We start from the raw sequence: 15831 nt of genomic DNA, 5'->3' as shown, positions 1-15831 counted from the left end.
GGAGAAGCAGGACCCAGCAGTGCGCTCATGGGAGGAGGTGGAGTTGGAGCGGAGGTGAGCTGGGGCGTGGAGGGGGGCGAGGAGCTGCGGCGGGGGAGTGGCAATTATTTTAGGGCCTAGGGGCGGCAAAATCATTAATCCACCACTGCTTAAATCCTACTTTTTATACTTAATAAAATCACTTTTGTTTATTAATGAACCCAGAGTAAGTGATTAATACCTGGGGGAGCAAACAGCTGTGCAGATCTCTCTATCAGTGTTATAGAGGGCAGACAATTTATGAGTTTACCCTGTATAAGCTTTATACAGGGTAGAATGGATTTATTTGGGGTTTGGATCCCATTGGGAGCTGGGTGTCTGGGTGCTGGAGACAGAAGTACTTGCTGAGTTGTTTTCAGTTAAGTCTGAAGTTTTGTGGGCATGGTTCAGACCCTGGGTCTGTGTTGCAGCAGGCTTGTGTGTCTGGCTCAACAAGACAGGGTTCTGGAGTCCCAAGCTGGGAGGGAAGATGGGCTCAGAGGTAGTTTCAGCACATCAGGTGACAGTCCCAAGGGGGTCTCTGTGACCGAACCCATCACACTATCATCAAACAATTGCAATCCATACTCGATGAGGACACCACATTGAAAGACATTTTTTTCTGAACCTCCTCTTCTGGCTTTCAACCCCACGGCCCCATCTCCAAGCTTATTATCAGAAGCAGGCTCCCCACAGACCCAGAAACACCAACTCAAAGCCAGAACAACAGATGCAAAACCTGCAGACATATCTCCACTCCTACAAAGACCAACACCCCCCACAACATACCTTTCAAGATCCATGGGTCCTACATGTGCCTATGACAGCATGTGGTGTACCTTATCCAGTGCACTAAATGCCCCAATAACAACTATGTGGGTGAAACCAGACAATCACTAAGCTCTCAAATGAACTCACACAGCAAAATGATAAAAGACAAAAACACCCTATCAGCTGTGGGTGAACACTTTTCACAAAGCGATCACTCTACATCTGATGTATCAGTTCTCGTCCTCAAGGGAAACCTGCACAGCGCTTTCAAAAGAAAAGCGTGGGAGCTTAAATTGATAACTTTGCTAGACTGGCCTGTATAGAAAGCTGCAGTAGGAACTTTCTTTCCAGATCAGAAGATTCCAGTGGGGATGTTGAAATGCCCATAGTGATCCTGGGAGACCCAGCATAGCCCTTACTCCCATGGCCCATGAAGCCTTACACAGGAAACCTGGACAGCAGCAAGGAGTGCTTCAACAATAGGCTGAGCAGGTGCAGAATGATAGTTGAATGTGCCTTTGGCAGATTAAAAGCGTGCTGATGCTGCCTTTATGGCAGGTTAGACCTAAATGAGAAAAATATTCCCTTGGTCATAGCACCCTCCTGCATGCTCCATAAAATTTGTAAAACTAAGGGGGAAAAGTTTTCCCAGGGGTGGAGTGTTGAGGCAGATAGCCTGGTAACTGATTTTGAACAGCCAGATACCAGGGCTATTAGAGGGGCACAACAGGGAGCTATTAGAATCAGGGAGGCTTTGAGGCAACATTTTGACAATGAGCACCAGTAATATGTATTTCTATACAGCAATCTGCCATGCTTCATTAACTTCAGTTATCTTGTTTTACCTAAAAATTGTGTTGATTCATGAGTGGGATTTGTACTAAGCAAATGATTGAACTGCATCTATGTATTACTACCAGCATCAATCACTATGTTTAGGACACTAACAAAGATTGGTTCTCTTTCAGAGAGTTTGTTTTTATTAAACACCAATTAACACACACAAAAGGCTTCGTGTGAAGGGAGATAAGAGTTCAGGGCAGTGTAGGCTCTCATAGTTGTGTGTAAGTTCAGTTATTTTGGAAGCTGTCCAAAGAGGTGAAGTGAACAGGGTACCAAGATGTGCTGGGAAGTTGCAAGGAATGTGTGGGAGGAGTTTGCGGAGGGCACAGAAAGCAGTTCTGCATCGGTGCTGTGGGGGTGGGTGAGCAAGCATGTGTTCTGACTGCAGCGTGATTAGAGACTTCAACTTCTCTGTTTGCTCCTCCATCATTTTTATCATCCGCTCATGGCCCTTTAGCATGTGCTCCTCACTCTCCTTTCTGTCCTGTCTTTCCTTTTCTCTCCACTCACTGCATTCTCTTTTCTCAGCCTCTGAGGATTGAAACACCTCTCGGAACACGTCCTCCTTGCTATGCCTTGGTCACTTCCTTATCTGGCAGAGGCACTCCACCGGTGGGTAAGGGGTTCCCCTGCAGGCCACACCTGCAGAAGCACAAGAAACAATACACAGAAGCATGATTGTTAGTTCATGCATAGCATTCAATCATTATAGTAAAATACACCCCTTGTAACATACCAATCACTTTCTCACTGACCCTTGGCAAGCACACATCTAGGTGAACACCCTAAACATGGTGAGTTCAGCCTGGGTGGAGGGTGGGCATTCGAGATGGGGCAAGGGTGTAGGTGATGTTTTCAGGGGATCAATGAAGGCGACTATGGACAATATTGTAAATTCTGCTACCATTTTCTACACGCAGGGGTCGTTGAAGCTGATATCTCACTCCTGAGAGTGAGCAAGGGTTCATCTACTGCACATGTGTGGGTTCAGACCCAGTCCCTTTGCTGCTCACCTGTGTGCTGCTTTGGTCCCTGCACAAAAGATTGCTGATCTGTGTGGGAAAGGGAACAAAGCAGCCCTTTGGCAGAGGATTGGCAAGTACCTCCAGGAAAATTTCCTAGAGATTTCTTTGGAGGATTCTCATGAAATCCCAGGGTGCATCAACACACTGTTCCACCGCATTGCTTAGCTGCACCGGGGAATGTGGAGCACACTCATAGAATCATAGAATCATAGAATATCAGGGTTGGAAGGGACCCCAGAAGGTCATCTAGTCCAACCCCCTGCTCAAAGCAGGACCAATTCCCAGTTAAATCATCCCAGCCAGGGCTTTGTCAAGCCTGACCTTAAAAACCTCTAAGGAAGGAGATTCTACCACCTCCCTAGGTAACGCATTCCAGTGTTTCACCACCCTCTTAGTGAAAAAGTTTTTCCGAATATCCAATCTAAACCTCCCCCACTGCAACTTGAGACCATTACTCCTCGTTCTGTCATCTGCTACCATTGAGAACAGTCTAGAGCCATCCTCTTTGGAACCCCCTTTCAGGTAGTTGAAAGCAGCTATCAAATCCCCCCTCATTCTTCTCTTCTGCAGGCTAAACAATCCCAGCTCCCTCAGCCTCTCCTCATAACTCATGTGTTCCAGTCCCCTAATCATTTTTGTTGCCCTTCGCTGGACTCTCTCCAATTTATCCACATCCTTCTTGAAGTGTGGGGCCCAAAACTGGACACAGTACTCCAGATGAGGCCTCACCAATGTCGAATAGAGGGGAACGATCACGTCCCTCGATCTGCTCGCTATGCCCCTACTTATACATCCCAAAATGCCATTGGCCTTCTTGGCAACAAGGGCACACTGCTGACTCATATCCAGCTTCTCGTCCACTGTCACCCCTAGGTCCTTTTCCGCAGAACTGCTGCCTAGCCATTCGGTCCCTAGTCTGTAGCTGTGCATTGGGTTCTTCCGTCCTAAGTGCAGGACCCTGCACTTATCCTTATTGAACCTCATCAGATTCCTTTTGGCCCAATCTTCCAATTGGTCTAGGTCCTTCTGTATCCTATCCCTCCCCTCCAGCGTATCTACCACTCCTCCCAGTTTAGTATCATCTGCAAATTTGCTGAGAGTGCAATCCACACCATCCTCCAGATCATTTATGAAGATATTGAACAAAACCGGCCCCAGGACCGACCCTTGGGGCACTCCACTTGATACCGGCTGCCAACTAGACATGGAGCCATTGATCACTACCCGTTGAGCCCGACAATCTAGCCAGCTTTCTACCCACCTTATAGTGCATTCATCCAGCCCATACTTCTTTAACTTGCTGACAAGAATACTGTGGGAGACCGTGTCAAAAGCTTTGCTAAAGTCAAGAAACAATACATCCACTGCTTTCCCTTCATCCACAGAACCAGTAATCTCATCATAAAAGGTGATTAGATTAGTCAGGCATGACCTTCCCTTGGTGAATCCATGCTGGCTGTTCCTGATCACTTTCCTCTCATGCAAGTGCTTCAGGATTGATTCTTTGAGGACCTGCTCCATGATTTTTCCAGGGACTGAGGTGAGGCTGACTGGCCTGTAGTTCCCAGGATCTTCCTTCTTCCCTTTTTTAAAGATTGGCACTACATTAGCCTTTTTCCAGTCATCCGGGACTTCCCCGGTTTGCCACGAGTTTTCAAAGATAATGGCCAGTGGCTCTGCAATCACAGCCGCCAATTCCTTCAGCACTCTCGGATGCAACTCGTCCGGCCCCATGGACTTGTGCACGTCCAGCTTTTCTAAATAGTCCCTAACCGCCTCTATCTCCACAGAGGGCTGGCCATCTCTTCCCCATTTTGTGATGCCCAGCGCAGCGGTCTGGGAGCTGACCTTGTTAGTGAAAACAGAGGCAAAAAAAGCATTGAGTACATTAGCTTTTTCCACATCCTCTGTCACTAGGTTGCCTCCCTCATTCAGTAAGGGGCCCACACATTCCTTGGCTTTCTTCTTGTTGCCAACATACCTGAAGAAACCCTTCTTGTTACTCTTGACATCTCTGGCTAGCTGCAGCTCCAGGTGCGATTTGGCCCTCCTGATAACATTCCTACATGCCCGAGCAATATTTTTATACTCTTCCCTGGTCATATGTCCAACCTTCCACTTCCTGTAAGCTTCTTTTTTATGTTTAAGATCCGCTAGGATTTCACCATTAAGCCAAGCTGGTCGCCTGCCATATTTACTATTCTTTCGACTCATCGGGATGGTTTGTCCCTGTAACCTCAACAGGGATTCCTTGAAATACAGCCAGCTCTTCTGGACTCCTTTCCCCTTCAAGTTAGTCCCCCAGGGGATCCTGGCCATCCGTTCCCTGAGGGAGTCGAAGTCTGCTTTCCTGAAGTCCAGGGTCCGTATCCTGCTGCTTACCTTTCTTCCCTGCGTCAGGATCCTGAACTCAACCAACTCATGGTCACTGCCTCCCAGATTCCCATCCACTTTTGCTTCCCCCACTAATTCTACCCGGTTTGTGAGCAGCAGGTCAAGAAAAGCGCCCCCCCTAGTTGGCTCCTCTAGCACTTGCGCCAGGAAATTGTCCCCTACGCTTTCCAAAAACTTCCTGGATTGTCTATGCACCGCTGTATTGCTCTCCCAGCAGATATCAGGAAAATTAAAGTCACCCATGAGAATCAGGGCATGCGATCTAGTAGCTTCCGTGAGCTCCCGGAAGAAAGCCTCATCCACCTCATCCCCCTGGTCCGGTGGTCTATAGCAGACTCCCACCACTACATCACTCTTGTTGCACACACTTCTAAACTTAATCCAGAGACACTCAGGTTTTTCTGCAGTTTCGTACCGGAGCTCTGAGCAGTCATACTGCTCCCTTACATACAGTGCTACTCCCCCACCTTTTCTGCCCTGCCTGTCCTTCCTGAACAGTTTATAACCATCCATGACAGTACTCCAGTCATGTGAGTTATCCCACCAAGTCTCTGTTATTCCGATCACGTCATAGTTCCTTGACATCACCAGGACCTCCAGTTCTCCCTGCTTGTTTCCAAGGCTTTGTGCATTTGTATATAAGCACTTGAGATAACCTGTTGATCGCCCCTCATTCCCAGTATGAGGCAGGAGCCCTCCCCTCACAGACATTCCTGCCTGTGCTTCCTCCCGGTATCCCGCTTTCCCACTTACCTCAGGGCTTTGGTCTCCTTCCCCCGGTGAACCTAGTTTAAAGCCCTCCTCACTAGGTTAGCCAGCCTGCTGGCAAAGATGCTCTTCCCTCTCTTCGTAAGATGGAGCCCGTCTCTGCCCAGCACTCCTCCTTCATGGAACACCATCCCATGGTCAAAGAATCCAAAGCCTTCTCTCCGACACCACCTGCGTAGCCATTCGTTGACTTCCACGATTCGACGCTCCCTACCTAGGCCTTTTCCTTCCACGGGGAGGATGGACGAGAACACCACTTGCGCCTCCAACTCCTTTATCCTTCTTCCTAGAGCCACATAGTCCGCAGTGATCCGCTCAAGGTCATTCTTGGCAGTATCATTGGTGCCCACGTGGAGAAGCAGGAAGGGGTAGCGATCCGAGGGCTTGATGAGTCTCGGTAGTCTCTCCATCACATCGCGAATCTTAGCCCCTGGCAAGCAGCAGACTTCTCGGTTTTCCCGGTCAGGGCGGCAGATAGATGACTCAGTCCCCCGGAGGAGAGAGTCCCCGACCACCACCACCCGCCTTCTCCTCTTGGGAGTGGTGGTCGTGGAATCCCCAACCTCAGGACAGCGCATCTCATGCCTTCCAACCAGCGGAGTCTCCTTCTGCTTTCTCGCCCCAGACATATCATCTGGTTCACTCTCCGCAACGATACCTGTGGAGAGAACATGAAAGCGGTTAGTTACCTGTGTCTGTGTTACTGGAACCCGGACATTCCGCTTACCTCTTCTGGAGGTCACATGTTGCCAAGCTCAAACACAGCTAGTCTTGTATATTTCTATCCCTTCACCCACTGCTAGAATACACAGAGCAAAGAACATCTCTACATCATATAACCGAGCAGCATCAACTCAAAAAGATCACTTACCAGGGCTCTCCTCTCCTGCATCATGCACACCAGAGACAGACTGCTGGCACTGGGTAGACCTCTCTGGAGTGGAAAAGATGTCCTGACTTTCCATGCCACCTGACAACCCTGCCATGTTCTCCACATCATCCACCAACGTGACCTCCTTGTCCATGACTTCATCCTCAGGGTTGATTTCCGCTGTCCACTGTCTCCAGTCCCGCTGAAGTATCCATGGGGGTCTCGGCAGTGGAGGTGGGGTCACCGCCGAGGATGGCATCCAGCTCCTTATAGAAGTGGCAGGTCTTTGGCACAGCATCAGAGCGACAATTTGCCTCCCTTGCCTTCTGGTATGCCTGTCTCCCCTCCTTGGTCTTCGCTCGGCACTGCACCATGTCCTGTTCATAGCCCTTATCACTCAAGCCACGAGAAATATGCCTGTAGGTATCAAAATTCCTACACCTGGAGTGCAGCTGGGACTGCACAGCCTCCTCTCTCCATATACTCAGCAGATCCAACAATTCAGCTGTGATCCAAGTGGGAGTGCATTTGCTGTGGGGAGCCACCATGGTCAGCTAGGAAGACGCAATGTGAGCTCTCCTGGCTGAACAAACAGGAAGTGGAATTTCAAAAATTTCTGGGCCTTAAAAAGGGAGGGGCAGAAGCCTGTGTACTTGGGTGCAGGGCAGTGCAGTTCAAACTGCTGACCAGAGCAGTCAGGATGGGCATTGTGGGACATCTCCTGGAGGCCATTTACAGTGACATAACCAAGCGTGCTGTCTACACTGACACTTTGTCGATATAATTTAGCCGCAAAAAGCTCTACACCTCTTGTTGAGATGATTTTATTTTGTCAGCAAAACAGGACAGTTTTGCCGGTGGGAGGAGCATTGTAGTGTATACACCTCCACCACAGGCATTGATTTCCCCAGTTCCTGGGGGGTGCTTGACCCCGACTCCACTCCAGGTCCCACCATCACTCTACCCCTTACCTCAAGACTCAACACTGCCTCTCCCCACCCCTGCCTCCTCCCTCTGCCTCTTTCTGCCCCTGCTGGAGCACCCATGGAGTGGGCACCTATGACCTCCACTGTTTTATCGGGGAAAGCTGACTTTTGCCAACAAAACTGTGTAGTGTAGACAAAGGCCTAAGAGGCTGCACCTGGAGGGGAACCAGGTCCTAATGGCAGATGAAACTCAGATGGAGGAGGAGCTGGGCTAGGAGTATAAAACTAGGAAGTGAGAGCAAGAAGAGGATATTATATATATATATATATACACTCTTCTTGCTCTCACTTCCTAGTTTTATACTCCTAGCCCAGCTCCTCCTCCTCTGAGTTTCATCTGCCATTAGGCCCTGGTTCCCCTCCAGGGAAAAGTGTCAGTACGTAGAAGTGCTTTAATCAATTAAATTATATTTTTAATAACAGAGTTAGTACAGATGGGGGTACATGTAGCATTAGCTTAGATCCTAGCAGATCTAACAGGAAACAAAATGGCAGATAAAGCTACTAAAAACCTGCAAGAAATGGGAAGACTGACAGAAATACTTGAGTAAACAGGGATTTAAAAAGCCTAGTACAGAAAAACTTAAAAGAGGAATGACAAAAAATCTGGATTAATGAAAAAGAGGAAGAAGTTTTTTTTTTTTAATTGTGCCCTACAGTGGAGGATAACTGCAGGGCCTGGACAGGACTAATGAAGAGCTTTTGTGTAGAGTATTAACTGGCTGTTGTGGCTTAACCAAATGTGTTATTCGAGTAAATAGACACAAAGATGGGCTATGTACACTCTGTAAGGTGGAAGAAACAACTGATCACCTTTTGTAGGTACATAAGGGCTTTTTTCAAAGAAAGGGAAAAGCTTTATGAGGAATTCAAACATCTTAAGATAACAAAAGTTACATTATGTTACTTAGGGCTAGTTTACACTAGAAATACTACAGTGCATAGGCTCCGACTCCGTGGCTGCTCTGGGCTGGAGCACCCATGGGGAAAAATTGAAAAAAAACCCAGCGGACATTGTGATGAGATTAGTGAACTACATGCGCTCAACTTCTAGCTTTCAACATCGTCTTTTTAAAGCTCTTTTACCAGACGCTTCAGCCGAATACCTGTTGCAGCACAAAGAAAAGGAGGACTTGTGGCACCTTAGAGACTAACCAATTTATTAGAGCATAAGCTTTCGTGAGCTACAGCTCACTTCTTCAGATGCATATCGTGGAAACTGCAGCAGGCTTTATATATACACAGAGAATATGAAATGACGTTCGCTGGTTAAGTAGGGGGCATGTGTTAGAGAGGTTTTGTGTGCTTCAAAAAGAAATAATAGAATTTCTTTCAAACCACAAGACCAACAAGGCTTGCATGTTTCTGGAATTTATGTCTGATGTCCTTCTAGGTCACAGGTAACTTTTCTGTACAATATTATGATTATTTGAATTCCCTCAACTTGTGGCTCCAAGGCCGTGCAAGCAGTGTTGGGGATCTGTTTGGAAAAGTGTGTCTTTCAGAGAAATCTTGTAATCTTTCCAACAGACTTAACAGGAAAGATGTTGCACTTTCCCACATTGTGTATTGTTGGTACAGATGAAACTTCGATGAAAACAATGAAAGAATTCCTAAGCAATCTGATCAAAAATTTTAAAATGCGATTTGAGAATTTTCAACTTCCAAAGGATTTGTTTTTATTTGTTCATGATATGTTTGTTGTCTCTCTCTGCTGATGGACCTTGCCCTTCTGAGACAAAGAACATTCAATTGATCAAGGTGCCTTTCAATTAGAAGTTGTAAGGCTCCACAACTCAGATGTCTTATTTATTTATTTAGCATATGCAATTCAGTCAAGCCAAGCCACAGTGTTCTTATCAGCGATGTTCAAGGCACAAAGATCTCCAGGAAGTTGAATCATTTTGCAGTCCTCAACAATGTGTGTCATGGTCTTTGGCTGCCCAAATTGAGATAGTGGATTGTCTCTAAAACGCCACCGAAAATGTCTTGAAGGCAAAATTCAGAGAAGTGGGACTTTGTGACTTCTGGACTCAATATGGTGACCAGTTTCAGAATAGCCAGAATCTGGCCATCTACCTTTTAACGATGTTTGGATCAAATTACCTCTGTGAATCTGGGTTTTCTACCATGAATATCATTAATGAAAACACCACAATCACCTGATAGATGAGCATCTTCGCTGGGTCATGTGCCTTGCCCTGACTCCTACAAACCGCTCTTCACAAAGCTTGCTATCTAAATAGAATCATAGAAGATTAGGGTTGGAAGAGACCTCAGGAGGTCATCTAGTCCAACCCCCTGCTCAAAGTAGCACCAACCCCAACTAAATCAACCCAGCCAGGGCTTTGTCAAGCCGGGCCTTAAAAACCTCTAAGGATGGAGATTCCACCACCTCCCTAGGTAACCCATTCCGGTGCTTCACCACCCTCCTAGTGAAATAGTGTTTCCTAATATTCAACCTAGACCTCCCCCACTGCAACTTGAGACCATTGCTCCTTGTTCTGTCATCTGCCACCACTGAGAACAGCTGAGCTCCATCCTCTTTGGAACCCCCCTTCAGCTAGTTGAAGGCTGCTATCAAATCTCCCCTCACTCTTCTCTTCTGCAGACTAAATAAGCCCAGTTCCCCGAGCCTCTCCTCATAAGTCAAGTGCCCCAGCCCCCTAATCATTTTCGTTGCCTTCCACTGGACTCCCTCCAATTTGTCCACATCCTTTCTACGGGGGGGGCTCAAAACTGGACACAGTACTCCAGATGTGTTCTCACCAGTGCCGAATAGAGGGAGATAATCACTTCCCTCAATCTGCTGGCAATGCTCCTATATTTATATTCCTTCCCCACAAGATGTTGTTTTTCTCCCTTTTCCTTCTCTCAGTCCTTCCCACTGTTAAAGACCCCTGTGTTATTCTATTTTGGTTCAATGTCCAGCAGTCCTGATTGGAGCCTGTAGGAGATCCCACAAAACACTTAATACAAATAATAATGCTTCTGAGTAGGGGCAGATTTTTCTTTCTTTCTTTCTTTCTTTCTTTCTTTCTTTCTTTCTTTCTTTCTTTCTTTCTTTCTTTCTTTCTTTCTTTCTTGTGGTAAAAGGGGAATTGAGATTTACTGAGTCACAGAGAAGGAGTCTGCAAGAAGGAGAAAATAACAGTCAGGGATTTAATGGAGTGAGGGAAAGAGGATCATGAGGGCTTGCTAAGGAGGGAATATCAGAGAGTGGCTCTGGGGGAAGAAGAACAGGGCTTGTTTCAGGTGGGCGGGGATATCTGGTTGTTTGTCAGGTTCATAAGGAGCTTGGGGTAGGGGGGTTATCAGTGAGGGGGAGGTAGGAGAGGGTCAGGGAAGGTACAAAGATTAGACATAAGAGGATGATTTGGGTATGAAAGAGAGCATGAGTGAGGGTAGAGTTGATGAATCAAAGTGCACACGTTACAGAGAGGAAGGAGATGGGACAGGATGGGGAGCATGTATCTGAACACTCTTTCTGGAGAGCTACCCCTCCCCCAATCACGTAAAGCCCACAGCCTCTGAAGTTCTCTGCTTTGTATGACACATTATGTGCTTGTTTCAGTTCCTCTTTTTTTTGCAGTGTGACAAAAGCAGGGGTGGAAAGGCTGAGGAGACAGGGAACCACTTCAGCTCACATTTTCCTTGAGGCAAGGTATGTCCTGCTGCATCTCTCTGTCTTCAGTCAGGAGAATACGAATAGGGCCCGACACTCCCAGGCTGGATAAGGAATGGGCATTCAAAGCTGGCAAGCAAAACATAGTTGCAGGCTGCATAACATCTGAAATTCCACTCACACTAACCTTCTTCCTGTATCCAAACCATACTGGACTGCAGAGTCTGTGTCTCACCAGAAGGAGACTGGTTTTCTGACTAGATTTTAGTGCCTTCCTCTGCTTCTGGCCACAGATAGGCTGGAAGTATCCTACCCTCTCCATCTCTTCATCTGATGTGGGTGTGAAAGTGGCAGGGTGTGGGAAGAGGGGAGTTACTCTGAGATTACATATGGGTTTCTCGTCTAAAAAGTGGTAGTAAAAATAGCACCTCTGTGCCCCTACAGATCTACTTTCTGTCTGAGCTCCCAGTCAACCTGCTGATTTTACTGAGGCCATAGCTACACTACACAATTAAGTCAATCTCTATTAGGTTGACTTACAGCCATCGCAGTAATTATTGCAGCTTTTCCTGTCCACACTGCCCTCCTTCTGTCGGTAGTGCACATCCTCACCAGGAGCACTTGCTGAAGAGGGGCAGTGTGGGGGGCTGAGATCCCAGGCTTTCAGCTCGGCTCTCAGCTTGGCTCTCTACCATGCAGGATCTCGGCTCCCCACAGGAGGGAGCTCCATGCAGAGCTGGGAGCTGAGAGCTCAGGCAGCAGCCGGACTCCAGCTGAGGGCTTTGCGGGGAACCCAGAGCCAGGGCTCAGCGCTAGGCTGCAAGACACTAGATGGGGGGAGGGATTGCTCAGTGGTTTGAGCATTGGCCTGCTAAACCCAGGGTTGTGAGTTCAATCCTTGAGGGGGCCATTTAGGGATCTGGGGCAAAAATTGGGGATTGGTCCTGCTTTGAGCAGGGGGTGGGACTAGATGACCTCCTGAGGTCCCTTCCAACCCTGATATTCTATGATTCTATGTCAGCACTGCAGCTGGAACACACACCACTCAAATTCAAAACAGGGGCCCTGCCAGCAGTCAATTTGACATTCTTGTCAATGTCATGGTGACTGCTGTCAGCCACTCTGACAGCCAACAGGCAATGCAAGTAACATAGTGTCTATACAGACACTGCATTGCCTGAACTATGGCGACCTAAGCCCTATGCCTCTTGTCGATTTCTAGGTGAGCACAGTGAGCAAGTTACAGCGGCAGGAGGAACACTCTAGTGTGTATGCTTGCATAATTAGGTCGACATAAGCTGCCTTACATTGACTTAACTTTGTAATGTAGACATGCCCTAAGGCTATGGATATGTTTACACTTAAACTGCTATGGGGCACAGCTGCACTGCTTCTAATGCTTCAGTGTAGACGCTACCTGCGCCAATGGGAGGGGCTCTCCTGTCACTGTAGATTATTCACATTCCTTAGGCCTTGGCTACACTTGCAAGTTAGAGCACATTAAATCAGCCCTGGGCGCTCTAACTCCTGAGGCGTCCACACTGGCAAGGCATGTAGGGTACCCGGACTCCGTGGCTGGAGCGCCCTGGTAATCCACCTCCACAAGAATAAAGCTTGCTGTGCCCCAACTGGAGTGGCGCCACACCAGTGTGGACACCCTGGTCTATTAATGCCAATGTCTGATCGGCCTCCAAAAGTGTCCCACAATGCCTGTTCTAGCCACTCTGGTCATCACTTTGAACTCTGCCCTCAGGTGACCAACCGTCAGACCCTCCCTTTAAATTCCCTGGGAATTTTGAAATTCCCCTTCCTGTTTGCTCAGCCAGGCGTGGAGTGCTCTCAGCGCATCTTTCCAGGTGACCACGCCTCCACCTGCCAGGCAATCCCCAGTATGGAGCAATGGCGGGGTGCTGGACCTCATCAGTGTTTGGGGGGAAGAAGCTGTCCAGTCCCAGCTGCGCTGCAGACATAGGAATTACAATACCTATGGGCAGATATCAAGGGCCATAATGGAAAGGGGCCATGACTGGAATGCACTGCAGTGCAGGATTAAAGTGAAGGAGCTGCAGAATGCCTACCACAAAGCCCGCGAGGCAAACAGCCATTCCGGTGCTGCCATTTCTACAAAAATCGTCCATGGTAGTACACCTCCACTCCGAGAACTACCATGGACACCTCAGAGGCTGCAGCAGCCCAGAGTTCAACAAGGCAGGAGGAGGAAAGTGGGAACGAGGATACTGAGGATGGGGGGGGCCCAGATCCAGAGGATGGCCCAGCATCCCTAGATGCATGCAGCCAGGAGCTGTTCTCAAGACAGGAGGAAGGTAGCCAGTTACAGCAGATGGTGCTTGGGGAAGAACAAACAGCAGAGGAGGTGCCTGGTAAGCAGCTTTTATTTTGGGAAGGTAGTTGTTCAGTGTAGGCTCTTGGGGCGAGGAGGGTTGCAGAAAGAAGGGTTAGGGCTGTATGCATACCTAGATGCGGAATAGGGCATTGATGTGCTCTCTCACATCACGGTAATCAGCCTCAGTGATCTCATCAACGGTCTCATGCAGAAGCTGGGCAATCTACTTGTGCAGGTTCCCTGGCAGAGCTAGTGTGCTCCGTGTCCCAGTAAGACTAACATGTCTGCGCCATTGTGCCGTGAGGGGTGTGGGGACCATTGCTGAGGGCTGAATTTGTTTGGTGGAATCTTATTATTGGTGATGGTGAGTGAGGAAGAAAGAGCCCAGGGGGAATCTGCAGGGCTGGAAATTAGAAAAATCTCTTTTTACTTGGAAGCATTAAGTGACAGTGAAGATATATGAATCCTAAAGAGCATCGGACCCCACAATACCATTTTTACCGTCACTTTTCTAAGTAGACCCACAGCTTAGGCCTTGTCTACACTATAAAGTTTTGTCTACAAAAGTCAGCTTTCAAAACAGTGGACGTGCACATACTACAGCACTCCTTCTGCCGACAAAACACTCCTGCTTTGCCAACAACATAAAACCAACCCAACAAGAGGCATAGAGCTTTTTGCGGCAAAGCTATATGTCTATGAAGTGTCAGTGTAGACACTGCGCTTAGTTATGTCATTGTAAACGGCCTCCAGGAGGTGTTCCACACTGCCCAATCCTGACCGCTCTGGCCAGCAGTTTGAACTCCACTGCCCTGGTACCGCACAGGTACACAGGCATCCCAGTAGTCCATCTCTGGTGCGCATGGTGCAGGAGAGGAGACCTCTGGTAAAAGAACTTTTTGAGTTGGTGCAGCTCGTTTATATGAGGGAGAGCTGTCCTTTGCTGTATACACAGGCATCTTCGCCTCCTCCTTTAAAGGCATGGGAATTTTTGAAATTCCACTTCCTGTTGGCTTGGCATGGACAGCTCACATTGCAACTTCTCAGCTGACCATGGTGTCTCCACGTAGCAAATGCTCTCCCGCTCGGAGCACACCTGAGTTGCTGGCACTGTGGGGAGAGGAGGCTGAGCAGTCCCAGCTCCTCTTCAGCCATAGGAATTTCGATACCTACAGTCAGATTTCCCATTGCACATTGGATAAAGGCTATAACTGAGACACACATCAGTGCAGGCAAAGATAAAGGTGCAGAGGCAGTCATACCAGAAGGCAAGCTTGGCAAACTATCACTGGTGCCGCACTGAAGGCATGCCGCTTCTATAAGGAGCTGGATGCCATCCTCGGCGGTGACCCCACCTCCACTGCCAAGACCCCCATGGATACTTCAAAGGGACTGGAGACAGCGGACAGTGGAAATCAACCCTAAGGATGAAGTCGTGGTCAAGGAGGTCAAGTTGGAGGACAATGTGGAACGTACAGCAGGGTCATCAGGTGGGCTTGGCAAGTCAGGAACTCTCCACTCGAGAGGGGTCTAGCCAGTCCTAGCAGTCTATCTCTGGTGCACATGATGCAGGAGAGAAGAGCCCCTGGTAAGTGATCTTTTTGAGTTGATGATGCTCATTTATATGAGGTAGAGCTGTCCTTTGCTCTGTATATTCTAGCAGTGGGTGAAGGGATAGAAATGTACAAGACTAGCTGTGTTTGAGCGTGCTCCACATTCCCCGGTGCGGCTAAGCCGTGAGGTGGGACAGTTTGCTAATGCACACCGAGCTTTCATGAAGTCAAAGAATGACTTCATAGCCGGGTTGTTAGGTCACGTACCTGGGAGGTGTGCTACTCAGAGTCCAGTCCCTCTCCTCCAATGACTCTTTAGTTGAACCCAGCTCTCTGACATCCCGGGGGAGTGCTCTCACCGCTGAGCTCAAAGTTATAAGGTGGACAGCAGTAGCACCATCTCCTGTAGGTGTTTGGTATGGAATGAAGCAGGTGCCTAACTCATTAGGTGCCTAAGCCTCCTGACCAGGAGAGGGTTCCCGGCTGTGGATTGCAAGCAGAGAGAGGCACCTACCTGCAGCCCTATCTCTGAGGAAGGGGCAGGGCGGAGGACACAACTCTCTCATCAGTAGCTCCGATTGGCTAGCTTAAATGGCTTCCTGCCTAGCATGCTGGCTTTGGTGGATCACAGTC

The sequence above is a fragment of the Lepidochelys kempii genome, chromosome 1 (genome assembly GCF_965140265.1).
Source record: "Lepidochelys kempii isolate rLepKem1 chromosome 1, rLepKem1.hap2, whole genome shotgun sequence".
NCBI classification, from domain to species: domain Eukaryota; kingdom Metazoa; phylum Chordata; order Testudines; family Cheloniidae; genus Lepidochelys; species Lepidochelys kempii.
The sequence above is the reverse complement of the archived record's forward strand: the minus strand, read 5'-3'. Positions refer to the sequence as shown.